We start from the raw sequence: 27,578 nt of genomic DNA on the forward strand, positions 1-27,578 counted from the left end.
TGTCTTCCCTATTTCAGAGAATAGTAGAGTTGAGAAAAAAACAAACAAACAAAAAAACATTCATTTGTGTGGAAAATAACAGGCATAAGAGACTTCTCATGTTAATATTCAGTATGGTCCATTAAAAATAATATTAATACTTATTATAACAATTTTAGTCAAGTAATAAATGTATCTCATAGACGATGCTGTGTAATCTTTGTTTCATGTTCTATACATTTCATTAACTAGTTTACATTGTCTGTTGTTTAAATTCTTTGTGCATCTGTGCTACAGTAGGTCTGTTTCAGCGTTCAGCTTGTGAAAACTGAAACTTTCCTATCTATCTATGATATCTATCTACTGTTCTGTAGATATTAGCTAAGGTCCATTTGAATGTATGATACAGCAAAGATAACATGGATTGCAGCTAAGTAGAAGTGATAATTAAATAAGGTGAAACCATGTAGAGTAAACTCTCATCTTGAGTTTATTGAGTTAGTATTTGAAGCAATGGTGAAAAATATGGCCTTGAATTTGGGCCTTTATGAATGTTACCGGCCTCATGACCATTATGAAACAAAAGCTGCAACTGTCATCTAAGTTGGTTCAGAATATGCACCTGAATATTTATTTTATTGTAGTAAGTGACAATTAGGTAAGTTTTTCCCTGCTTCCCTGTTAATAATTCCTGGTGTGCAAACTTATGTCTAGCAGTTCAACTAGATAATGGCATGTGTTGAGACTGAAAACTGTTGTTGATTAAAGTAATTTATAAATTATGACAGACAGTGGTAAACAGGTAGGCTTTCACTCTTGGGAAAAACAGATTGCAAAAATAATGAACATAATACTTTTGTTAACGTTTTAATCTATTAAACACACTAATGTGAAAAAAAAATCTGATTCTTAATGAGGTGCAGATAACTTTCAATTCAGAAAAAGTTGTTTTTTATTACTTTTTTTTTTAAAAAAATACATTAAATAACTGCTGTGTTCAAGCAGTTTTTTCTACAATAATAAATTTCACTATTTAAGTCAAAAACTCAGAAAAGCTTCATGCATAGTGTCTTTAAAAGTGTCTCTACCTGTTTACTTTGCTGTCATTATTAAAAAGAACCAAACACACACAAACACACAAAATATTTTTCTATTTATTGTATGTAATTTTGACATTTAGTTAAAATGCCATAAAAACACACATGAAATAATTGGTGCACATAACTAAGCATAAAAGTTAATGTGATAAGATATATTTTATGATAACTAGTTATTTTGTATAAATTAAACATATATTTATCATATATTATCTTTGACTATGTAGATTCAGTAAAAGTTAGTGCCTATAAATCTAAAATATTGCTAGGGGCAATCCAGATATAAATTTGCTATGTCTCATGAAGTCTTACGTTATGCTAAATAATGACATAAAGCAAATATGTTTAGTTAAATTTTTAGTGACATCATTTCCTTTTATTGAGAATACTTCATAAAATATGGCTTAGTTGCTTGATGCTTGCAATAATACAGCTTGCATTTTCACCCATTGATCTGAGAAAATCCATCGGAATGTTTATTTCTTTGAATTTAGTTTTAAACTTTACTTTTCAGTTGATTAATATTTAAGCAGCTTTTTTCAGGTCAGAAAGATCAGCACAATAGTTTGACCACTATTTTTTTTCTTTGTTGTTGTTGTTTTTGTTCTATTTTGTTTTTATTTTGAAGAACATCAAGAAAAGAGAGTTTGTGGTCAGGTGAAAATATTTTTACTGAATTGTCTAATGTTATGACTGCTTCATTTACAGAAAACAATAATGTTGTTTTGCATTATCTTTTTCCTGCTTCATTCTCAAATTTAAAGCCACTCTGCCATCAAGTATATAATATATGTATGTATTACATATATGTAAGAACTTACTTTATAGCAGGGCAAAATTATTCATTCATAATAGAAAGCACTTAAACTTGGATGGATAAAAAGTAGTGAGTTATAGTAAAATTTGGGTCCATTCTGTCAGTCTTTAATCAAAGAAGCATAAAAAAAATAAAATAGTGGTAGTCCTTAAATAGTGCTTAGTGCCTTTAATAGTCCTTAGTTAATGATTTTATTTTCTATTGCTTAATGAAAGTTGATTTTTTTGAAGGGTAAACCGAAGTGAAGCATGTTTGTATTTATCCAGGGAGAATGTTACTTGAAAATTAAATTATTGCAGCAAAACTTGGCTGAAAGTGCAGTAAACTGGAAGTGCTTTACATATTAAGTTTATTCAGACAGGTCTGCTCTTAAGTAATTAATTTGAACAAAACCAGCATTTTATGTTCTTTGCATTTTGACTTTTGATCTCCTTTGAAATTCTGAAGCAAGTATACTTTGCATTTGAAAATGAAGAACAAAATACAATCAATCTCTTAAGCCTTTATCTCTTCCTCATTTTTTGTTTTCATTTTTTTTGATAATCTATGCTCTAAAACTAAAAATCAGATTGAATCTTTTGAGAAACGTTTGTGACAATATAGTAGTCCTATTTATAATTCAGATTTTTTTTTTTTTTACGATTAATAGAAAATGTTTTGTTATAAGTTTTAAAACATAGAGTAAAATTACAAAATTTTTAAACACGCATTTGAAAGTTTATATTTCACTAGATGCCAGCTTCCTCTTGTTTCATTGTAAACTAGGAAAAACTAGTAATATTTCATTAAGGTACCTAAAAATAGCACAAGCAAAGTTAAATTGAATAGTTAGTATTTCCTAACTGCTTCATTTTACTGATGTCATCATGTAAGGAAATGAGATATCTTGCACTGGCTAAGACCATGTGGAATTTTGTAACTAGGTGAGTGTTAAGATACTATGAAGAAGGGTTCTTAACAACAGGAATTAGAAGTGATTTATTTTTTTGAATTTTCTCAAGAAGTCTAATGATCATGCAGTACTGATAGTGGTTACTGCTTGACTTAATTATGGCCCTGTTCACTTTCTTTCTGCTTCTCAAAACTGGGAAGAACCATTGCCATTTGTAGTACCTTTACCCCACTTGAACAAATGTAACTGTGACAGAATTAAGCTATTATATGTGTTCTCAGCTTACCTAGGCATAACTGCAATTGTGCTATATTTTTTCATTGTGAACATGACAACTAGACTAGTAGAATGAAGGCAAGATGAGTTTGGCATCATAATAAGTATGGAATAGAATCATAGAATATTCTGAGTTGGAAAGGGACTCACAAGGATCACTGAGTACAGCTCCTGGGTCTGCACAGGACCACCCAAAAATCAGACCATGTGTCTGAGAGCATTGTCCAAACACTTCTTGAACTTCTTGAAGCATGCTCGGTGCTGTGACCACTGCCCTGTGGGGCCTATCCCAGTGCCTGACCACCCTGTGGGTGCAGAACCTTTCCCTAACACTCAGCCTGACCCTCCCCTGTCCCAGCCTTATGCCTTTTCCTTGGGTCCTGTCACTGTCTCCAGAGAGCAGAGCTCAGCACCTGACCCTCCACTCCCCTTACGAGAGAGCTGCAGGCCACCATGAGGCCTCCCCTCAACCTCTTCTGCTCTGGGCTGAACAAACCAAGGGACCTCAGCCACTCCTCATAGGTCTTACCCTCTAAGACCTTCACTACCTTTGTAGCCCTACTTTGTACACTCTAAGTTTTATGTCCTTTTTATACTGTGGTGCCCAGAACTGCATATAATACTCAAGGTGAGAACATGTCTGCTAGTGATCTCTACAACTTCAGAATTAAAATAGAATAAAACAATGCCAACAATTTCAACAGTGTAAAACCAGAATCTTCAAACTATATGCATGTGCAACCCTTGCCTCTTCAAATTTTGCAGTAAATGTAAATGAAAGTCGTATTTTCATTTCAGGTATATCTGAGCCATTTAAAGAAAACTTAGAGCAATAACTGCTGTGCTCCAGTGCATTCCTGCTGGTGTTTCCTTTCCCTAAAACTGAGTTAAAAGTTTTGTTGTCTGTTACCAGCTACATTAAAGATACCTAACAAAGAACATCCAGCAGGAGTATTCTTCTTGGAGAATACTAAAATCTGTCAACCGCAAAAGACTTCTCTTCAGGAAAATATAGGTGCCCAGACAACACAGGAATCTGTTCTGGAAACAAACAAACAGAAAGCTTCTCCCTTCCAAAAATTATCCTTTTCCAACTGCAAGAAGCATGTATTCCTGTGGGACTTTGGGACACATCCACAATGCAGATAGTATCCTTTTGGCTTTGTGCCATGAGTGATTTTTATATTAGGCTTTGTTCTCTCTCTCTCTGTCTCTCTCTTTCTCTCTCTTATATATATATATCCATTGTTATTTTAATTAATTTTATTTAGTTTTGTCTGTAAGAGGTACTAGGTATGGGACAGTGAGAACAATAGTTGAAGTTACTAACATGCTAAAGAAACCTGTATATAGTATTTAAAATATTACCTACTCATGTGGAATATGCAGTCAGTACATGCATTATTTTTTATGAGAGATGACAAGAGAACGGGTGAATTTAACATGACCATCATCATCTCAAAGGGTTTAATACCGAACCCCAGATCTTGTTAGAAATGTCCATGGAAGGACAGACCACAGTTTTCCACTTGCATAGCTATCATTTGCTTTTCTTGAGCAAGTGGACACGTGTCAGTTCTGAATGCCACCTGTCTTTAATCTGTATAACCCTGCGACAGTTGCATCCATTTACTCTACCATTTAAAGCATCCATGCATTTTAATCTTTTGTTTACAGCTACCTAGCACTTCTCAGGCTTTCCTGTTGAATGCTAATGGAGAACTCAGGTCTTAGCCTTTTCAGAATAAAATAAGCAGTTAACTAGGAGCTTTGAAAATGATAGCCTCACTAAACTATTTAATAAATTGCTCAAGTGTCATTTTTACTCATAATTCTGAAAGATTGCTTCCAAGTGGGTAATTTCTCAAGAGGCATTTATGAATATGCATTCATTAAACTGATAGAATATGAGTTTGAGTGCATTTCAGCATTTTTCCATTGTTTTGTGCCTTGCATTGCTATTAATACAAAAATATTTCAAATCTGAAAAATGCAGTTCCCCAATACTTTTACAAATTAATTCATCAGGATTCAGTATCTCTTAACTGATGGCAGTGTAAGGCAGAAGAAACTGTCAGATACAGAACAGGTAGCATTTTTGTCTTCTGATGTACCTCCAGGAAATATATCCATATGAAAAGATATGATGAAACTAACTTGCCAGAGGACATTAAAAAATCTTTTGGGAATCATAGGCAAAATCAAATTGTTCAAAAAAAGACATATTTTACAGCAGAACTCAAACCCTGCTTAATCTGACTAGGTGTAAATGCTATGATGTTGTCAGACATACCATCCGTGAAGCTATAATCTACACAAACCTAAGAAATTTAGGAGCCAGTGTTCCACATGCAGTACACTGCTTTTCTCATTATTTTTTTTCCAGAAATACGCATTACGAAATAATAGCTTAGTAATAACAACAGCAATAGCAACGATTAAAATAAGTATCTACTTTTTATAAGTAAAACAGAATCTTCAAAATAGTAATTTTATTTCTTTCATAAAAAGATCCAGCCTTTATATATGTATTTTGCAGAAGGTTTATCAAAACTGAGTCCTTCCATTTACTGAGTAGGTTCAGGCTTCTGCCAATTTAGAAATCTCCAAGGAAGACAGGAAAGAATTCTTACACACAGCTTAGAATATATAATGGACAAAATGTAAATGGAGTTTTATTTTTTTATAGACTTTTTTTTTTTTAATATTTAGACACTTGCAGCTGTAAAAGAGGGACTGTAAAATTGTAGTGTATTTGCTTTTGCCATTAATGGCATTAGAATTGTTCATTTAATGTTAGTCTGGAACAATTTAGGGAATACATTTGCCCAGGTAGCAGTTGAAATGTATTTCCAGAGTAAGTTTAATTCTGTTAACAGGTTTGTTCATATATAATATATATTTGCACATATATATATATACATATGAATACATGCATTTGCATGGGTGATGGCTGTATGTTTGATTTTGTTTAAATAATATCACCACTGATATCGAAACAAAAAAACATCTGGCAGTAGAATTTGTAAAAGTAACATATTGTCTTTAGCTCAGTACCTCAAGTGTTGTAGAGCTTCCCAAAACTTTAGGAGAGTTAAGGCTTGGATGGTCCTTGTACTTGTATTCTAAAACCTAAACAGGACAGAGCAGGTTAGGGTTAAGGTCCTTGGTACTATGCCAGTTTACATGGACTGAGTTGACCCCTGGGAACATTTACCAGCATTGGAATGGCAGCTATTACTGCCAGGGTAAGCAGCATACAGGGAGTGATTTGAGCTAGTGTGAGAAACCACAGCTATCTCCCATCAACCTCAAAGTGTTTGGTAAATTACCCACAGAATCGGTTCTAGAGTTTCTGTATAAAGAACTACTTTTTAAGTATATACTTTTTTTAAGTATATACTTTTTAAGTATATTTAAGGAATTGTTTTGCCCTTTGAAATGCATCAATGCATTTATATTGTAAATGTTTAAGTAGACATGAAGATAAGTCTCATGTCCTATGCCCACCTCCCCATTTTAAAATCAATGAGGGAAATCTCCCTCTCTTTCCCTTTCTGTTTTTTTTTTTCCTTGTTTGAGAAAGGAGAAAGAGAGTAAGAGAGTAAAAATGACTCAGTAAAGAGAGTTTCTTTATTGTCATCTCTTGAAATCTTTTGTTCAAAACATCAGGAGAGTGTGAACATTAGTGAAGAATAAACCTGAAAATATTTGGAGATTCAGCTTAGCAGTTCAAATGCTTTCTTACGCCTTATGACTCGTCTTTCTACACTCCTGAAATGAAATTAATTCAGGATAATAATCCACCTTGTAGTGTTTTGTCACTGTTAAAAAAAAAAATAATTGTGGACAATTCTGTGAAAATGAAATACTCTAGAGAATTTTTAAAGTGTAAGTTGCTGAAAGATTACTCAAACTAGAATATTAGTGAGAAACTTTATTATTCAAAGGGAAAAAGTCAAGCTTTCAACTTGCTGGAACTGGCTAATTTACTTCGAAATATGATTGGAAAGCAGGCAGTTGCTCAGATCAAGAGTAACAAACTTGGATAATTTTATCCCCCAAATTATATAATTCTGTAAAATGCTCTTTTGTGCAAAATATGTCAATCTACACTTAAATTAGCATTTATTTTATTTATTTATTTTTTAATATATCATTCAAATTGTAGTAAATTTGCTGCATCCAGTATCTCCTATTAGCCTCCAAGTGTTTGGTAAATTAACTACAAAATTCATTCTTGTGTTTCAACATGCAGAGGTACTTACATAGTATCTTAATGAAGCATCCAATGAAAAACAAGTGTCAATAACTGCTACCATTCTGTTCAGCCAGTACTGTTCAGGATATAAAATGCATTTAGCATTCACGGTAATTATAAAATAAGTAATTCTTACTAATGGAATTTAAAATAATAAATAAACATTAATAATTTATAATTGTTTTAAAAACTATTAGATTGTTTGCATGTATTGTCAGACCACAACCTGATATATGAAGGTACGGAATGATTTAATACAAGAAAAGGTGACATTTTTTCCTAAAGGATTAATGAATATTGGTATTACAGATAAATCCTCTACCCAAAATAAGTCTGGCCTCACAGCTACATTAAAGAGATAACACACTGCAGTGTATTTATGTCACAGCTGGGCCTATGCTTTAAACAATCACTATTTAAGGGTATTCTGTAATCACCGGAAAGATATATTTTCGTGAAACAGCTTACTCTGTTATCAAGTTTGAAATTATAGAAAGAAAATCACCTCATTTGCAATTAAGTCTCAGTGGACTGTGTTTACATATGTTAAGTATAGAAACTGACCATAATTCTTGTAAATTCTATATTATAGCAGGATGGAAAGAATGAAAGGATGCTCAAGCAGTGTCTGAAAGATTATTAATATAAGACCACAGTCATATAATTGTAAAATGATTTCTTCATTATTTATGAGAATACTCAGATTTTTTTGTTGTTTCTCAGGATTGTTTTGTATACACTATAAAACAAACAAACAAATAAAACACCAAAAAACACCCATTTTAAAAACAAACATGTAGTACCAGCTTTAGAAGATTAGAGTGCAGATTAACAAATGTATATATTAAAAATTGTACTTTGGACAAATAAAGTATAGGCATCAGTTGTAGCCTCCTCTTTTCCCCTCACTAGAGTGGTGAATAATAAGATAGTTCCCTGCAGCTATCTATGACAGGCAAAATCTCTTTGCATGTTGTAATTAGTTTACAGCACCCTATAGCCTGCAGTCCAGCAGGAATTATTAGCAAGCAAGTACAGTATAAACAAAAAGATATTTCCTGAGGTACAGAAGCTGATGGTTGCTTCTTTCGTCACCAATTTCCTTCTCACGAGAAACAATTCTTTTATTTTAAAGATGAGCATACTTGTATAATTAACCAGCAGAAGGTATAAAAGGTATAAAGCTATCTTGTTTTAGGTTGTGGCAGTTGTTTGAGACAATTGATAAACTTGGTGAATTTAGGCTATTCTAAGTAAAAACTGAGAATGTTTCAAGGTTTTTTTTTGCTATATAGTGGATTGAACAAAGCAAATAAAACACTTCCTATGCCTAGGAAGTGTTGTGAAAGAAAACACACAAAAGAAAGTAAGGCACTTGCCCTTCAGAGTATTTTTTGTTTTTGAGGACTTTGAGGGAGGTACCCTTACATGTTTCCTACTAAGACACACTTTGATTAAACCCAGCTTCAGAAAAAATATTTTTATGCAATATATTTAATGATTTCCTCTCATGCCTATGTGAGCATGCCTTTCTGTTTTAATTGTACACAAAGACACTCTCTTGATCACTACAGGCACAGAGCAGTACATGTTCTCAATGAGAACAGTAACTCTCCCAAACTATTAAAGTTGGACCATAAAAACATCAGTCTCAAAATGTAACCTGCTTAAAAAGGTCTGATATGAGTGGCAAAATCCATGTCATGCATTGCAATCCATAGTAAGGATAATGGCACACAATTACATTTTTTTTTTTTTTTTTTTTTTCCATTAAATTGCCCTCTGCAACCAATACAAATGTAACAATATTCTTAGAATATTCTTAGGTTATCCTTGTGGCAAGGTAACATCTGTTAGCTTAAATTCAGTGAAGGTGGTTTAATGAGTTTGACCTTACAATCAATGGGACAGACAAAAGGAGAATACACAGCTGACTGTGGTGATTTGCCTGGAATTAAGAATTGATCACTTAATCATATTTGATTGTGGGTTGGTATTCTTAATAAGCTCATGCATAGCATCTTTTTTTTCCATAGTTCTTTTTTTTGCTCAAAAGAACACAGAAAGGTATACTATCACAACCCTTGGCAATTGGTTGTGATAAAAATGCTAGACATCTTGCAATGCATTCTTGCAATGCATTGTTTCACCTTTGTGAAAGCCGACTTGGACTGTGAAAGCTGAGTATCTTTGTGCTGCTGTGTAGTTTAGATGCAACACTTACATTTGCTTACCTTCTACAAAATCATTATCATACTTCAAAATTCTTAGTACAAAAGAGATCTTTAGAGGAAGGTGTATTAGATAACATAGAAACAAAACTTAAATTTTGATCTACCAAAATGGACAGACCATGACTGACATTGTAAATTTGCAACTCTGAATTTCTAAGAACAGGAAGGGATATTGGAAGACACTTTTATGGCCTTTCCTCTTACAATCTTGCAAGTTTGCTTTATCTCTTTCTACAGCACTCCCATATGTGATTACTGGGAATTTCACTTTTAAAAAGTAATAGCACCCTCAGATGGACAGGAGTTATCCCGTCTGTGGTGCCTTTCTGTACCCAAACTGCAGGTTTGGCTTATAATATATTTTAGGAAATATCGGTGTATTTGTTTCTCTATTTTCTTTCCAAGACTATTCTTTAATAAAAAGACACTGGCAAAAACAAAGCAATCCAAAAGTTTTTTTTTTTTTTTTTTTTTTTTTTTTTGTAAAAAAAGCTGTTGGTAGGAAATAACTTTTGCTTTGGGACTGTGCACTTAGTGGACATTCAAGGTTGCTGCTGAAAATGCTTTGAAATGGACTATGGAAAAAGAAAGCAGTTATTGCCAGCAGAAATATCTAGCTGACCGGACAGTCTGTGAATGGGCCTAGTTCCTAATACTGTGATCATATTTGCTAACTTCGCTATCACAGATGTTACAGACTAGGAGTGCTTCCACAGTAAATGTGTTATTTACTACTGCCACATGACCTGTTTTTTTTTTTCCAAGAGCAGAACAGAACTCCTGAGATATTATTTTCTGCTTGGCTAAGTAGCAGTAGTAATTGTCTGCCTGAATGAACAATAAGCTGTATTTTTCCTCCTCAAAAAATATCAAGCTTCCTATGTATAAATTTGCAAAAATAATTTTCTGAACAATATATATATATATATTTTTTTTCCATATACTAAATTGCTGCCTATATCAGAGAGAGTTTTCATGTCGTGGAACTTGAGGCTGGGAATGATAAGGTTGAGTCCCTATGGGTTAGGATCGGTGGGAAGGCCAACAAGGCTATCATCCTGGTGGGGGTCTGTTATAGACCGCTGAACCAGGATGAGGAGACTGATGAGGAGTTCTACAGGCAGCTGACAAAAATTGCGGAATTGTCAGCGCTTGTTCTTGTGGGGGACTTCAACTTCCCAGATATGTCCTGGAAGCACAACACAGCCCAGAAAAAGCAGTCTAGGAGGTTTCTGGAGAGCGTGGAAGATAGCTTCCGGACACAGCTCATTAGTGCGCCTACCAGGGGTGGTGCCCCGGTAGACCTTCTCTTCACAAACAGAGAAGGACTGGTGGGAGATGTGGTGGCTGGAAACTGTCTTGGGCAGAGTGACCATGAAATGGTAGAGTTCTTCATTCTTGGAGAAGCCAGGAAGGGGACCAGTAAAACTGCTGTATTGCACTTCTGGAGGGCTGACTTTGAACTGTTCAGGACACTGGTTGGTAGAGTCCTTTGGGAGGTGGTTCTGAAGAGCAGAGGAGTCCAGGAAGGCTGGGCGCTCTTCAAGAAGGCTAGCGAATGTGATGCCCATCTACAAGAAGGGCCAGAGGGCAGACCTGGGAAACTATAGGCCTGTCAGTTTGACCTCAGCGCCAGGGAAACTCATGGAGCAGATTATCTTGAGTGTCATCGCGAGGCACCTACAGGGCAACCAGGTGATCAGGCCCAGTCAGCATGGGTTTATGAAAGGCAGGTCCTGCTTGACAAACCTGATCTCCTTCTATGACAAAGTGACGTGCTTGGTGGATGAGGGAAAGGCTGTGGATGTGGTCTACCTTGACTTCAGCAAGGCTTTTGACACCGTTTCCCACAACATTCTCCTCAAGAAACTGGCTGCTCATGGCTTGGACTGGCATACACTTTATTGGGTTAGAAACTGGCTGGATATCCAGGCCCAAAGAGTCGTGGTGAATGGATTTAAATCCAGTTGGAGGCCAGTCACTTCCCCAGGGCTTGGTACTGGGGCCGGTCCTCTTTAATATATTTATCGATGATCTGGATGAGGGGATCGAGTGCACCCTCAGGAAGTTTACAGATGACACCAAGTTAGGTGCGTGTGTCGATCTGCTCGAGGGTAGGAAGGCTCTGCAGGAGGATCTGGATAGGCTGGACTGATGGGCTGAGGTCAACTGCATGAAGTTCAACAAGGCCAAGTGCCAGGTCCTGCACCTGGGGCGCAATAACCCCAAGCGGAGCTACAGGCTGGGAGATGAGTGGTTGGACAGCTGCCAGGCGGAGAAGGACCTGGGAGTATTGGTTGATAGTCGGCTGAATATGAGCCAGCAGTGTGCTCAGGTGGCCAAGAAGGCCAACAGCATCCTGTCTTGCATAAGAAGCAGTGTGGCCAGCAGGTCTAGGGAAGTGATTGTCCCCCTGTACTCGGCTCTGGTGAGGCCGCACCTCGAGTCCTGTGTTCAGTTTTGGGCCCCACACTACAAGAAGGACATGGAGGTGCTCAAGCGAGTCCAGAGAAAGGCGACAAAGATGGTGAGCGGTCCGGAGAACAAGTCTTATGAGGAGTGGCTGAAGGAGCTGGGTTTGTTCAGGCTGGAGAAAAGGAGGCTCAGGGGCGACCTTATCGCTCTTTATAAGTACATTAAAGGAGGCTGTAGAGAGGTGGTCTCTTCTCCCATGTGCCTGGTGACAGGACAAGGGGGAATGGGCTAAAGTTGTGGCAGGGGAGGTTTAGGTTGGATATTAGGAAGAACTTCTTTGCTGAGAGGGTTGTGAGGCATTGGAATGGGCTGCCTAGGGAAGTGGTGGAGTCACCATCCCTGGAGGTCTTTAAAAGATGTTTAGATGTTGAACTTAGTGATATGGTTTAGTGGAGGACTTGTTAGTGTTAGGTCAGAGGTTGGACTCGATGATCTTGGAGGTCTCTTCCAACATAGACAATTCTGTGATTGTGTAAATAATACATATTCCCATATACTTTTCCATGTGTTAAATAATATATATCCTTACAAAATAATTTTATGTTTTTGATTTCTTAGATGCCTGTCTTAAGATATATAACCATCCCATATTGAAAAACTCAAAAATATTGCCTCGTTTTTAGCTAATGTTTCATATTGCGTTCCTAGAAAATTAGAGCTATGACACACTACTTTCTGAGTCAGGGAGGCCAGGTTCCTCCAGTTTACTTGGATATCTCTGTTGCATTGCACAGCCCACAGATGCTTGTGCTTGAAGTCAAACGTGTAATCCATATTTCCTACATCCTTGGGCATCCACAAGGGCAATATGCATATTTATTCCTTGATGAAGGTGAAATAGCATTCATAAGTCCCACTTGAACAGTGCTAACAAAGGCTTCTTACCATTTCAGTCTTGTCCTCTCATGTATAAATACATATCTCCTCGAGAATATAATAAAATTATAGAATAATCTAGGTTGGAAGGGACCTCTGCTTGTCATCTGCTCCAACCGCCAAAACAGAAAGCAAGAAGAACTTTGAAGGTTTCTCAGAGCTATGTCCAAGCCAAGTTTAGGACAACTCCAAGAATGCAGATTGCACAACCTTTGTGTAACTTGTTACAGTGCTTCACTCTCGCTGTGAAAAACTCTTACATCCAGACAGAATTTCCCTTCCTGACTTTTGTCCTTTCTCTTTCTATCTCTAGGAAGATTCTGATCTATGGAGTACACTTCAGGTAGCTGAAAACATCAACTAGATTTTCCTCTTTTTATTTCTGCAGGCTGAAACTAAACTCTGTGATAATCTTCTACATTATGCACTCTAGTCCTCTAACCAGATTGGTGATATTATCTGGACTCCAATATGCCCATCTTTACTGGGTAGCCTAGAACTGGACACAGTACTGCAAATGTAGCCTCATGATTGCCAGTTAGACAGGCACAATACAGGCTATATTTTTCCTACTGCAGACCAGTACAAGGTTCACATTTGTTGCTTTAAGGGCACTCACGTTTAGCTTGTCCACCAGGACACCTCCCCATTTTTTTTGGCAAGCTGCTTTTCCGCTAGTTGGTATGCTCCTGTTCTATTCATGGTATCTCTGCATCCAAACTGTAAGACTTTTCATCTACCTGTGCTGAATCTCATGAGGTTTTAGCAGATTGTTCCTCCTTCCTAATCTTATTATTGCTGAAAGCAATTAAATTGGTTATGTACAATTTATCCTCCATAAATCTCCTCTGGATGTTCTGAAAAACTTCCTTGTCCTTTTTATGTCTAGTAGTGGCTTCCAGGAAGAGTTTTTCCGTAATCTTTTCAGACACTGAAGTGAGGTTTACTGCTCTGTAACTCCTTGGATCTTTCTCCCTTCCCTTTTTTGAAGATGTGTTATATTTTACTTTTCTAGTCATGAAGGACTTCCTTTGATGAACATGACCCAGTGAAGGAGTATATCTCTATAGTCTTCCATATATTTACTAAAACAAATTTCAGAACGGGACAGCGGAAAATATCCCTGTTTTGGAGAAATTCCTGAAAATTACAACCTTATATTTTGGCTATGCTATAATACTCTGTTTCTATAGGAAATAAGAAATGGGGAATAGTTTTGCTTAATAAAGTTTTCAAACATAATTGGTATCAAATGGGATTCCCCTCATAGACCTGCCTACTTTTGGTTTGTGTCAGCCAAGGATCACCCTGAAAATTTCTAACAGCAGAGTAACATTCTTCAAAAGAAGAGAGGTGGTATACCCACACTCAATAATGTTAAGACATATATTAATGTTTTCAGCAAAGTAGTGAGTTTACCTTTTCCCATTTACAGAATGCTTCCAGGCCTGTCCAAGGATAAATTCTAATCAGCCAGACTAAGGTGTCTGTCAATCGTACTTTTCTTACACTGATAGGTACCAGGCGGTAGTGACTGTTTAAATAATTCAATTTTTAAAAAGTCATCTTTGATTCAGTGCAGATCAGTGCCACACTTCAGTCTTCTCATGGAGATAACTATACGCTTCTGTAAGTGGGTATGCTACCATAATTGAAAACATTAACACATGAAAAATTCAGACACAAAGTGGGATTTTTATATAGAGACAGTAGCAGGAATATACAAAGTACTGTTTCTGCACTTCTGTAAGCATTTATTAACTTATTTTCTCTTCATCAAATATGTCTAATCTTCCTCTTTTTGAATCCCAGAATCCCAGTGGGACAGGAAGCATATAGAGCTCTGTTGTGGCCTTCAGGTCTGTAGAGTGTACCCTTGTACACATTCCTTAGTATGTTTGCCTGTTAAATGAACTATTACAATTGCATGTAAACATTTTTTTTTTCTTCTGAAAAATGTATACATTTTTATACCTTTTTTTTTTTTTTTTTTTTTTTTTCTTTGGAGGGGGGGCTGGTACAAAACAGGAATTACAAATAGTCAAAAAATGGTCCTGAACAAACAGTTAATTTCTTCTACTCTTTCATCTCTATTTTCCCTTGTCAGGTTTAGCTAGAAAATTAGTTGAATACTGGTAGCCTTATCTGTTTCTGAGTTTAGTATTGGTTTCTTTACTGTGACAGAATAAACAGTGTTTTGTGGATTTTTTTTAAAGTAAATATGAATTAAATTGGATATAAGAATGGTCACCATTAGAAAAACGTTACTTTTAAAGATAGAATTAAGACTTATTTATTCAAACTATATTCCTCATCTCCTTTGATCAAATTTTGTTAGAAGAATCAGTTACAGATACAGCACTATATTCCAGATCCCTGAAAACTGTCTTTTTCTTTCCTATCACTGCTGACAGAGCTGTAGCCACAGTTTATATTGAAAAATTTTGCTTCCTCTGCCCATTCTTTTTGCTTTTCAAATCATTTCCTTGTTTCATGTGTTCATTTTTATACTGGTGCAAGGTGCATCATTGTGTAAATTTCTGTAACCTGCAGCAAAACTGCAGACTTATCTCTACGGCTTGTCAAATGATGCAGATCATCCTTTTAATTCCTTTAAGCATAACAGTATCCTTATAACTTCTCGACTTCAAGAGTCACAGAGACATTGACTTCCAGAATTTTGTCTTTTCTGTTAATATTCTTTCCAAATTCAGAGTAGACTAAAACCTGCTAGCTATCTTGTCAGCTAACCAAACTAGTTAGACTTCATTCATCTGTAGTCATGAATGATTTTCAGTCACACTAAGAATTTCTGTTTCAGGTCGATTATTTGTTTAGTATTTCCATGAGATATGACACTGAGAATGCAAAGTCTTTTAATTTCTTTTCTTGTTTTATAAAACAGTAAAAAGCAACATTCATTTATGCTCAAACAACTGGAGCATCACAGATCAGTACATTATTTACTGAGGTTGTTTGGGGGTATTTTACCATAAATAACAGCAACAAAAATACAGATCAAAATTACAACAACCTTTTTTTGTGGTATGTGCCATCACAGTTGAAGAAATTATACCTTTGGGGAAGACTTTCTTCCTAATTCATACATTTTTTCCTTGCAAGTGCAAAGGAAAAAATATCTTGAGAAAGATTGTGTGTATTTTCTAATGTTCACTGAGGACATGTTACCTTCCCAAGATTCAACTCTGGAATTTTGCCTATATAAACTTTGGATTTGACAAGATTGCAATTTTAATCACTATGGGTTTATTACTCAGGACCATCCAAACTCCATGGATTTCAGTAACTCATAACACATAGCATATAAACAGTGTTAACAGGTGCAGGATGCATGCTAATCAAATACTAATTCTTTATCTGTGAGCTGAGCAAAGAGGTAAGTGGTAAAGAGCCACTAATGTTGACATGGCAGAGGACTAATGGGTCTTTTCCATCTTTAAATGTTACAGTGCGATTTTGTGATTTTTTTTCCCATGGTTTTAAAATCAATAACAATTATATTAAAGACAATAATGCTCTTCAAAAGCAAACTAAAGAAAAGGGAAGATCCTTACAGTTCTGGTGTTATTGGTTCATATTTTGTAGAAGAGTATCAGCTGGAGAATTTAACCTAAAATTTTTAAGAATGACAATGCTGTTTGTAATCTTAAGCCATTCCCCTTTGGACAGCAACACCTTGCAGTATCTCAGGGAAAAAAAAAAAAAAAAAAGTCATTGTAATTGTTTCTTATAGTTCCTTAAAAGTTTCTTGCATGGTGTGAAAGAAAATAATATATCCTCAGTAGTTTTTCCCGTAGTCACACAGATGCACTTACATTAATTAGAATCATTTGCCCAAAACAATCCATTGAAGAAAACCATGAACTTTAAAATGAGTTATTAAAAAAAAATAATGAAGGCCTTTTGGCAAATACAGCTTCTCCTGCCATATTGGCCATTATAATTTTGACACTGCTGTCAGTTAATTCATTTGAAAATTGTAAAATTAACCTGTAAAAGCAGCACTGGAGTAATTGTAACACAGAAACAATATTGGCAAATGGTGAGATTAGAATAAAATTGTAGCATAGAGATGGATTTTTTCTGGCTGCTACCTATTTTAATTAAAGTAATTATAATAATGTGATTTTAGAACATCAGAACACAGCAACCCTAGAATTAATCTGTAGTGTATAGGGGGTGGCATATTACTTACATCAAAAAGAAAGTGGCATTTGGTTTTCTTTCCTAAATTTAGTGTCTGAATGTGAGACATTGCTACATCAGAAAAATTTAGAGGCAAATTTTAAACACGTATTTTTTTTTCTTTTTCTTTCCATTTGCTTACTTTGCTACTCAGTCTTTGTTATCATAGGAACTATAAATGTTGAGAAGCAGAAATGGGAATAATGGAAAAAAAACATACTGTATTTTATCTTTGATGTTGTTTTTTGGAAAAAGATTTTTCTTTGCAACACTTGACTGCATTCCCCAAAAATTAAACTCAAATTAGTTCACTGCATAGCTTTGAAGCTTTGACTGTATCCTTTTTTTTTTTTTTTTTTTCTTTTTCCTTCTCTCTCCATCCCTCCCTCCCTCCCTTCCTTTCTCCCTTCTTCTCTCTCTCTTTCTTTTCCCTGAAGTTTTAAAAATCACTTCTTTGATTAATTTACTTTTGAGGAATATATTTAATAGTGATCGTTCTGGAAGTAGCATGTGATGATACCTAGTTACCAGGAATTAAAGGAGAAAAGAGAGTTTTCCACAGTATTTCTCACTGATGAACATTGATAGAACCTAAATTATAGCCTAACATACTATATGTAGGCAGAGGTTTATCTATGTATTATGTAGCAGAAATATGTATTAACTCTGTCATTAGAAACATTTAATTTGCTGCAAATTTTTAGACACTTGATGCAGAAGCATGTCCATAATTGCACATTATACCCTTACTTTTCCTGAGATCAGGCTAAGTCATTATTTTTAATATATATGTCATTCAGTAACAGAGTAATAGAGGATTATGTTTTTGGTTTAACCATGCTGTTATATAAAAGAGTGGTTTTGTTTTACTACTTTCCTCTCCTTTCACGTTTAAACAGACTAGTTTCTATTTCGACTAAAATACCAGAATAATCAGTGCCCCCTGTCGCTCCCACCCAGAGGGGGCCAAGCTTCATTTCTTAGTGTCAGATGAACCTACTACCACACTTTCTGTGAATTCAGCACCCATAAAATTGAATTTTATCTTCACAGTTTGTGGTGGTTTTACTGTGCTAGGCAGCTAAATACCACAACTGCTCTCTCACTCCCCCTCCATAGATGAGGAGAAGAAGAAGTAAAGTGAAGAACATCTCATGGGTTGAGATAAGGATAATTTAATTAAAGGAAAAAAATAATAATTATTATTATGGAAAGATTATTATTAACTAAACAATTTAACTAAAGGGAAAAAAAAAGAAAGGGAAAAAGGGAGGGGGAAAGGGAAAAAAATAATAAAATAAAGGCTGTGTGGAAGTTCAGAGGAAAGAAATTACTCTCTACTTCCCACAAAGTAGGAGTGATGTGAGTAGTGAGAGATGCTTGACCATGTCCTTGAAACAGAGCCTCAAAGCCGGTGTTTGGGAGGAGGACTGACGTTTTCACAATGAGAGCCCACTCCTCCCCTCTTCTTCCTTTTTCCACCTTTTACATCATATGACATGGAATCATGACATCATATGGTATGGAATATCCCTTTGGTTGGTTTAGGTCAGCTGCCCTAGTGATGTTTCTTTTCTCACTTCTTTTTTTTTTTTTTTTTCTTCTTTCTTTTTTCCCCCACCCCCTAGGAGGGTTAGAGTCCTGATGCTATGCCAGCACTGCTCAGCAGCAGACACTGCACTGGTGTGATACCACTGCTGTTCTAGCTACAAGTGCAAAGCACAGCACTGTATGGGCTGCTGCAGGGAAAGTTAACATCCCGGCCAGACCCAGTACACAGTTAAACTGAGGACACTGTGCCCCCCCCACCCCCCCTCCCACGGAGAAGGTAAAGGACCTGTAAAGATTTTCTCCCTTTGGCAAGCACTCTTTTAAAGTGTTTCAGCAATTATTTAATGAACTGAAAACAGCAGCAATGATGCAATATAGAGCTACTGAGACCAGGAAATGGTGACCCTATAAAATGTATAACATTAATTTATAAGATCAGAATATAAAAAAGTCACTCACCTCTCAGATCTGAACCTTTCAGAAATTGGAAATTATTTTGTTGCATAATATACTACCATGTTGGGTCTGCAAATATATCAAAGGTATTTAAATTAAAATAAATCATATATACTAGTCAATAGTAGTAGGAAGTACAGCAGGTATGGTTTAGGGTGACCATTAATATTTTAGTTAAGAGTTGGTATTACTGAATTAAGACACACTGTGATACAGGAGAATATCTTCTTTTTGGAAAACAAAAATCAAAACAAACAAAAAAACAAAACAAAAACACAAACACAAATTTTTGTTCTTTATGAGGGTCTTTAGAGATTCTTTCAGATTTATTCTAATGTGAGCCACGTGAGGAATGGTGTTATGGTTTGTTTATGGTTATGTTTTGCAACGGATAAAGCAGACAAAAATTGTATAATCTTATAGTGCCCTAACTAAATATTAATGTAAAGCTGAAGTTCTATTATATGATGCACAATAGGGCTATTAAATGACAAAGGAATTTTTAGGCATTTTGAACAACAATAAAACCTTGAGACCTAAGTTAAGCCTGAAGAAAGAGCACTTAGAGTAAATGCAGAGACTAAGATGTCTCATTCTAGGATCCAAAAAGCTTCAGGTACTCTGAGCTGGAAGCAGCCAGAACAAGTAAAGAGGAAATATTTGGAACAAAGCTGTCAGAAAACACCATTCTGCTATAACTTTCTGCTCTTTACGACTGTCTTTACACAGTAAACATATGCTGATAAGACAATTTGAAAAAAATAAAATTAAAAAAAAAAAGTAATTACCTATACTTGAACCCTCATCAAGTGCATTATTGTTCATGACCAAATTTATAATTTATTGTCCAGGAATCATCAGTGATGTAATTTTAAGTGGAAAATATGCCAGAGCAAAACATTTCTAGAAAATTAGATTTATTTTTTTTTTTACGGAACTTTCATATTCCTAGATGAATTTATAGTCCAAAATAAGAGAAAACACTAGAAGGAGAAAAAAGTGCACTTTGAAAATAAGTAAACAATTTTTTTCTTGTTTACATCTGTTACATGAGTAAAGGAAAAGAGGAACTTGTATATGGACTTTCCCCATTCCCAGGTAAATACCTAGGATGCAATAGGGATTTAATCATTTAGCTAAGTACTTTATCTGTGGGCAGAAGTAGATGTCTAGAGAAGAGTTAGAAGAATAAGCAAGTCTATAGCAGTACTTTTCTCAAGTAAACTCTCAAACACAACAGTTTGTGGCTCTTGACTTTAAATTTAGATTTACTTTTTTTTTTTTTTTTTTTTTTTAAATACAGATTAGTATTTCTTTGCAAACCTGAAAAGTATCATTGACTGAGGAGGATGTTTCTCATCCAGGACTAAATAGCACAGCTTGAAATATGCTACAGGCTTTATAGATCAAATCAGACATGGTTCCTGTCTGGAGAAGTGTACAGTCTAATTTTAGACATGACAGAACAAGTGAACACAACAAATCATGGGGGAGGGTGGGAGCTGAAGAGGGTCACACTAAGGAGATTATATGGTTACTTAGGTTCATTTCATGCATATCTTAATAGTGTCACTATTTCATTTGTATGTAAGATTTCTAAACCTTCTGTAAATATTCCAGAAGTAGCGGGAGAGGCAGCAGAAAGACTAGAGGAAGAAATGTGTATGAGATTTAGCAGAAGTGAAATGAGTAATAAAGGGGGTCATTCTGTTTAGAAAATAATGGTCTATATTTGTGTACAGGCTCTTTTGCTTTTGTTTTTGTTTAAACGACCTTCAAGCAACTAAAGAACATTCAGATGATGATTTTAGACTGGGTATTTAAACATTGTTCTACTGAATAGTTCCAGAAAAACTATGCTAGTAAACATTTAGAACTTACTATTTGAATATTTACTTGGATGGAGCATGGGAAGGTCCTTCATGCTGTAAGAGGGAAGTGCTGAAACCATTGATCAGAACTCAGGTCTAACCTCCCAAAGGAGTGCTGCCATTATCAGGAAGGAAGCCAATTCTATGTTATGGTGTGTTAACTGGGCAAAGGACCAAATGCTCACCCATTCACTCACTCATTCTCCTCCACAGTAGGGCAAGGGGAGAAAATAGGTAGAAAAAGCTCATGGATTTAAATAAGGACTGATAATTTGCTTACCTGTTATTGTAGCAGGCTAAATCAGGTTTTAGCGGTGAGAAAAACAAGCAAATAAACAAAAAACACCTTTTATCCTCCCTTTTCCAAGCTCAACTTCACTATAGATTCCTCTACCCATCCTGTGTAGTGGACAGAGAATGGGCAGCCATTTATGGTCAGTACACAGCTGTTTCTCTCTTGCTGCTTCTCCCTCAGGCTTTTCCTCTGCTGTAGTGTGGACTCTCCCACAGGCTTCAGTCCCTCAGGAAATAAGTCTGCCCCTCTCTGGGTTCTCTCTTTCTGCATGGTATTTTTTGCCCTTTCTTAAGCATGCTTTCTCCTAGGTGCCACCACCTTGGCTTCAGGGCCCAGCCGTGCTCTGCAGTGGGGCTGTTGGAGCCAGCTGGAACTGGCTGGGGCCAGCATGGGGCTGCCCTGGCCTCTCTGCACAGAGGAGCCCTCCAGCTGCCCATTTGCCCTTTCCCCAGCAACCACCAAAAACTTGCTGTGTATGCCCAATACATATATATATACACATATATTTTAATTTCATATCTTCCTTTTCCTGCCTGTTGCATGTATGTTGTCCAAGGTTCCATGCTAGGGACTTCTATCCATCCTAGGTTTTCATCTGTGAGAGAGGTGCCTTCCTGAACTTTAGAAACAGTGGATTCAAAACTGCTGAAGCCTAGGGGGCTCTGGAAGCCAAAAGTCTCTTAACTCAATGAATGTTTTAGTCATTACAGATGTTTGAAAAAGGTTTCCTCTTCCATTAGGACTCAGGATTAGTGCTGTGGATGAGAGGCCTGTACTATACCTGAGTCAGGCATCTGCTGAGGAGGCTCAGGCACCTGGTGCTAAATGTTTTATGTTATATGCTTGTGAGCTGAGGAGAGCTACTCTTCAAGATTAGTTTGGAAATTATGAGGAATGGATGTGCAACTTTAGGGTATTCCTGCAGGCAGAATAAGATACGTTTCCAGAAGAAAGTGTTTAGGTCAGACACAGGGCCAGGAATCTGAACAGTTCAGAAGGTTTGGGCTGGTAATGCATATATATATATATATATATTTGGATGTCCTTTTGCTGATTTTCTTTGCACTATATACACTGAAAATCCATCTTGACTTAGCAAGCTAGAGCATGCAGTTTGCTTCTTCCATTGCTTTACTGCCAGTAGCACCAGATATAAAATACAAATATGGAAAAAAGTAAAAAGAGGAAAGACAGAGAGAGAGTGAGCAACCACCTAGGACTGGTGGTGGAGTAGCAGCCAGCCAGTCAGTGAAACTGTTCTGCAATATCTCAGGTTTTGCAGAATCTTTCCAATTCTGCCTCACCAAAGACAGGGATATCTAAAGAGGTTCAGAAATGCATAGTGAGATTAATTTTTGTTCGTTCTACATCACCTCTTTTCTTCCTGAGATACCTTCGGCTTCAGCCATCCTCCTTTTCCTGCCTCTTTCTGGTCTCATCCTTGCTTTCAAAAAGCGGTGGAATTAGTACTACTTAGTTTCAGTTTGTATTATAGAAATTGTTTTTCTTTTGAATTGTTTTGAATCCTCAATCTGATTTTTAAACTCAAGCTAAGAAAGAATATTTTGATTGCCTGGGTATTCAAATGTCTTTCTAGACATGTAGACAAGAAACCTGTACTAAGTAGTTAGTTTATTTTTTCAATATACTCAGGGGAAACCCCTGTTTGGGTAAGTAATAATCGTGCTTTCTGGTAAAGTAGTAAGAATATTATTTAAGAAGCTCGTTTTAGTCTGTTCAGAAGAAAAATGCAAATAAAAGCTATAGTAAGTAAAATAACTCATTATACCCAATTGTGTATTTCTGTCTAGATATAGGAATGAAAAGGAGTGCAAGTGAAGTCTTAAAGATTTTCAAGTAGGTTAAGAGCACTAAGAGCAAGTCACAGAAAGTGGAAGATCAAATTGAATGTGTCAGTCTACTTATGTCAATAAAAAGATGGCAAAATCTTTTCAAACGCAACAAATAGTGCTTCCCTGAGTAGTGCTTCCAATACATCAGTCAGGATGGGTTATGACTCTTTGTATAAAACCAATGTTAAATAACCTGTATTGACTCTCTGATCTTGTCAGAATTTACAACAGCTGAGTGGTACTAGATGCTAAATGTTCCCAAGGAACACCCTGTTGCCATGGAATTGTCAGAGCACCACATGCATGTATCATCTTACTAATATTCCTAACTTTATGAAGGCTGCTCTAGAAATCAGCTAGACTCAAATTACCTTTTTATTCAAGAATCTTCAGTGAGGAAGTCTCTTTCTTCCTTCAGTTTTGTTTGTTAACTGCGCCTAACTTGCAGGCAAACTGTAGAAGACTTCCAAGTTGGTCCTACACACCCTGTCTTTTTTCCCTTGTCCTTTTTATTTTTTGACTGTTGTCATGTTATGAATAGCACTGCCTTCCATACTTACCTCTGATAATAATGCGTCCCTTAATTTTATATTTCTGGGTAATGTTGTGCAGTTCAGATCAACCTTACTTTGTGTTTTCCTAAAATATTCATCTAATATTTCTAGCTTTGATTCCTTTGCCCTCCTTCATCTTCCAAAGTAGTAACCTCTGTGCTTTAATTAGTGTTGCTTATACATTCTTCTAGATTAATATAAACATTCATTAAAATAGGCTTAAAACTAACCATGGAGCAGCTCTTTGGGCATCTTCCCTATTACCTTACTTGAGATATATAAGAACTATTTAGTCCAAGGCATATACACATTTTTATTTTTTTTTAAATAAAAACATCAGTATATGTAGAAGTTAGAGTACTTTGACTGTCAGAAAGGTCAATGCTAAAGTTCACACACAGTCCAAGATAGTAATTTTCAATAGATTTTTTTTTTTTTTTAGAGTCTTGACTATCATTAAGCATTGTATACATATTCTTATATTTACTGCGCTAATGGATGGACTAATGGTTTGAAAGCTCAGGAGTATTTAGGGACCGAAAGTATATTTATATATATTTTCAGTATATTTAATAAATTAAGTAATAAGGATTTAACTGGTTCTGCAAAAATAAGGTTGTATCTTTACCTCTATTTCCAACATATAGTTATCTTTAAGTACAGTTGTAATATACAATTCGTTTAATGCAGAACAATGTTCTAGTTGAGTAGAGTTATAGTAAAGCATCCATATCACATTCTGGCTATTCAATAAAGAATTTTAGAATATTATACTAATAACTTATCTGACCATTATGATGCAGTTAGATCTAAATCAAACTACTAGGTGTAGTTCTGCACGGAGGTCCTGAAAAATGTTATCTGGAAGAATCATTCTTCCTCTTTGCTCTAGTGAATGAGTGAATGTGTAATTTGCTACAGCTAAGGGTATCTCATGTGAATACCTTGATATTTTGTTGTGTTCAGCAATATCTGGTATTGAATCAGTATGCTCAGCAGTCCTTGAAGCAGACTGGTTATGATTCTTTTCATTTCTCAAATTGGGTTCATTAGATGAGCACAAGCCTTACAGTTTGTAAAATCTTTGTGCTAAGTGTTCTTCAGTGAAAGCTGTTTTCTGCCCAGTTCTTCTGAATCTGCAAGAGAGATGCCTATGTGCATATAAGTGGGTAATCATCTTTCCTAGTCCTTATACAAAAATCTAAGAGAATGAAGGAAAAGTATCTGGGTTAATTTGACAGGTCTGAAATAATGGTGGAACAGTATGCACACTGTAGTTGCGTGCTATCTGTCTGTGGCAATTATTGCTGAGCTGTGCAGGGTATGCTGGTTTATATATAGTACTGCAGATAATATTTTTGTAGCACTCCTGATTGATTTAGATGTTCTTTTTCAGAAATGTGGTGTCAGTGTTGTCTGATTGTAATGTGGCCAAAATAAAAATGCAATTTAAATAAATTAAACACAGTTACCAGTAAGTAATCGTACTAGTCCTTTAAGTCATACTTGCACTGTTCTTTACAACCGGTATTTCCTTCACTTCCCCTGCCTAAAATGACTCATTATTGCCTACGTAAAGGGAAGTATTCTGACTGCATCAGACCAAGAATTCAATGTGCCCTGTTTGATTTTTGTCTTTTAATTTCAAAATATGTTGTAGAATACAAGTTTATCTTTGTCTTTCTGTAGTCATTAGGTGACTCCTGTTTGGGACAGAATGGAAGATAGTATTGTGTCTGAAGGAAAGATGAAAAAATGTAAGGCAATATGTATTTTTAAGCAAAAATTACATTCCAGAGATTATAATAATGGATGATAACTATGAGACATTTTTATATTTTTAGTTAAATATTCAGTCTGAACCTGTGATTTAAAGATCCCATTTGTTTTGCTTCAGTGATTCACATTTAAAAAAAGAAAGAAAGAAAGAAAGAAAGAGAGAGAGAGGGAGAGAGAGAGAGGGAAAGAGGGAGAGAGAGAGAGAGAAAGAAAAGTCTGCACCTCTGCCTGCCAAAAAAAAAAAAAAGAGACAGAAAGACTGTTTTGGGTTCTTACCGTAAGTTCTTGGTAACAAGTTGGATGTGCTTTTATGACAGTACACACCTATTTTAATAGAAAACTAAAGTGGTATGTAAATACTAGTAATGGTATGTAAATAGTATGTTCCCAGTGGTTATAAATTAAATTCTGTTTAATACTGCTAGACAGAAACGTGTTGGTATGATGAAGAAAAAATTGCAAGTGTTATTCCACTAATCCATCCTGCAGCTTTTATATTTTATAAGTTTTAATAAGTTGTATTGCTCTCCAGAAAACAGAGCTTAAATGAAAAATATCTTTAACTCCTGATGTTAAAGTCTTTATTAAACATGTCAATTATTTTCCTTTTAAAACAAAATACTATCAGAGAGAAAACAATACTTTTTTGAATTTTGAGCTGCTTAAATTGGTGGAAAGTACCCTTTTATGCATACATTCTTAGCAGCTTTAAATTGAGTCAATTTGCATAGAATGTGCTAGACCATATCTTTTATGAAAGTACCTGAAAGCAGCAGTGTGTGACGTGATGTACTGCACCGAGTATAATTATTGAGCACAAAACTCTTTATCTACAGTCTCATTTATAAGATTATATCTTACTTTACAGACTGATGCTGTACAAAGTGCTCTAGTTTATCAGAAGTTAGTTATTTCTCTCTTCCTAAGGTTGTCTGAAACTGTGGACATTGGAGGAGAGGAACGAGTGCTTGTACGTCAAGTTTTAAGGAAAAGAATATTGTATAGTTATGGCAGGAGAACTTCCTGTACCAAGTGTGCAAAAACAAGCACTTAAATTAAAAATGGAAGGTGAGAGGCTAGCAGTAGGGTACAGTAGCTGCCAGGTCCAAACAGACATAAGATGGACTCCCGTTGAGTTTGAAAGGAAGGATTTTCAGTGTAGACAAATGGAAAGTTTATGCCTGAGGAGAGACCTCTTTGTTGATGCTGCCAATATAGATCTTGCTTTATAGGACTAACAGAGTTTTGTATTGAACTGAACTTTCCAGAATTTTGTAGGCTACAGTCATGAGATATTTTGTACTTGCTGCCCCTGCATAACATTTAAAGGACATAGGGAAGCGGTTTTCCTAAAGTTGGTCTCCTTATGTACAGTGCACATAAAGAGCACTGAGGGGGTTCCACAACCTGATAGCATAGTAAAAAGTAAAATCTTCATTTGTACCTTTCATTCATGACCCATAACTATGCCAGTCATAATATGGTAAACATCAAACAATGTTTATGACTAGTTATGTTCTTTCCATTTACTCAGAGGCTGATAAATAGATAAACTCAGTATCTGATTATGTAATTATCTGTACAAGCAACAAAACATGAAAGATACTTTATTTTTAAAAATATTTTCTATTATTATTGTTTAACAGGCTAACTAGGATAACTAGGTTTCAATAGGCCAAAAATGTGTAAATACAGTGTCTAAATGCATTATGATCTGTTTCAGAATCATAAATGAAATGAAGTAGCTCTTGAGCATTTTAATTTTAATGTCTAATATCATGGAATGTCCCTAAAGTAGTATAACATTTGACACAAATTTTCTTTTTCCTAGGGACTGCTTAGATTTCTTTGAAACATTACTTGTAATAGGCAACATTTTTAGATCAGTTCTAACATTTTAATGAATAGGAGCAAAGAGAAAAATTGTAGCACAGGTCTGTCAAGTTCATGTAAAGTCTCTCTCTGTTTTTTTTTTTTTTTTTTTTTTTTTTTTTTTTTTTTTTTTTTCTTTTTCCCAGTTATTTCACAACACCTGAAAATGTCAGACTTATGTAAAGAGATTCTATCTGAAATTTTAGGATAAATGCCAATAGAGACCAGTAAATG

At 35.6% G+C, this 27,578-nt stretch overlaps 1 protein-coding gene across 5 annotated transcripts in view; it reads left to right on the top strand.

Annotated features, from left to right (window-relative positions):
* GRIK2 (glutamate ionotropic receptor kainate type subunit 2) overlaps positions 1-27,578 on the top strand; it is a 444,423-nt gene that overhangs the window by 307,945 nt on the left and 108,900 nt on the right. The gene's annotated exons all lie outside the window — the stretch shown is intronic.

Source organism: Aythya ferina, assembly GCF_964211825.1.
Source record: "Aythya ferina genome assembly, chromosome: 3".
Lineage (NCBI taxonomy): Eukaryota > Metazoa > Chordata > Aves > Anseriformes > Anatidae > Aythya > Aythya ferina.